General features: G+C 33.0%; 1 protein-coding gene across 1 annotated transcript in view; it reads right to left on the reverse strand.

Moving 5' to 3' along the window:
* The window catches only part of LOC119585258, a gene marked incomplete in the record, with an annotated part of 14,895 nt that overhangs the window by 6,054 nt on the left and 8,580 nt on the right, over positions 1–261 (reverse strand).

Below are 261 nucleotides of genomic sequence, written 5' to 3' on the forward strand. Positions count from 1 at the left end.
CATAAAATAAAACACAGCAAAATAATGAGTTAGCATTTAACACCAGTCCATTGAATGCATATATAATTCAGCATGCCAGTGTTTCAAAAGGGATAATGCATATACAAAAAGCATGGAAGTTGTGCATACTACAACTAAAGAAACAATGAACACTGATTTTCAAAGTTCAAAATTAACCCATTATTCTATAGTAATGGTCAACAGTGGCATGAGACTCTGCAAGGCTTGACAAATTAAGACATACTTTGTAATCCTGACTGA

Source organism: Penaeus monodon, chromosome 19 (genome assembly GCF_015228065.2).
Source record: "Penaeus monodon isolate SGIC_2016 chromosome 19, NSTDA_Pmon_1, whole genome shotgun sequence".
Classification (NCBI taxonomy): Eukaryota; Metazoa; Arthropoda; class Malacostraca; order Decapoda; family Penaeidae; genus Penaeus; species Penaeus monodon.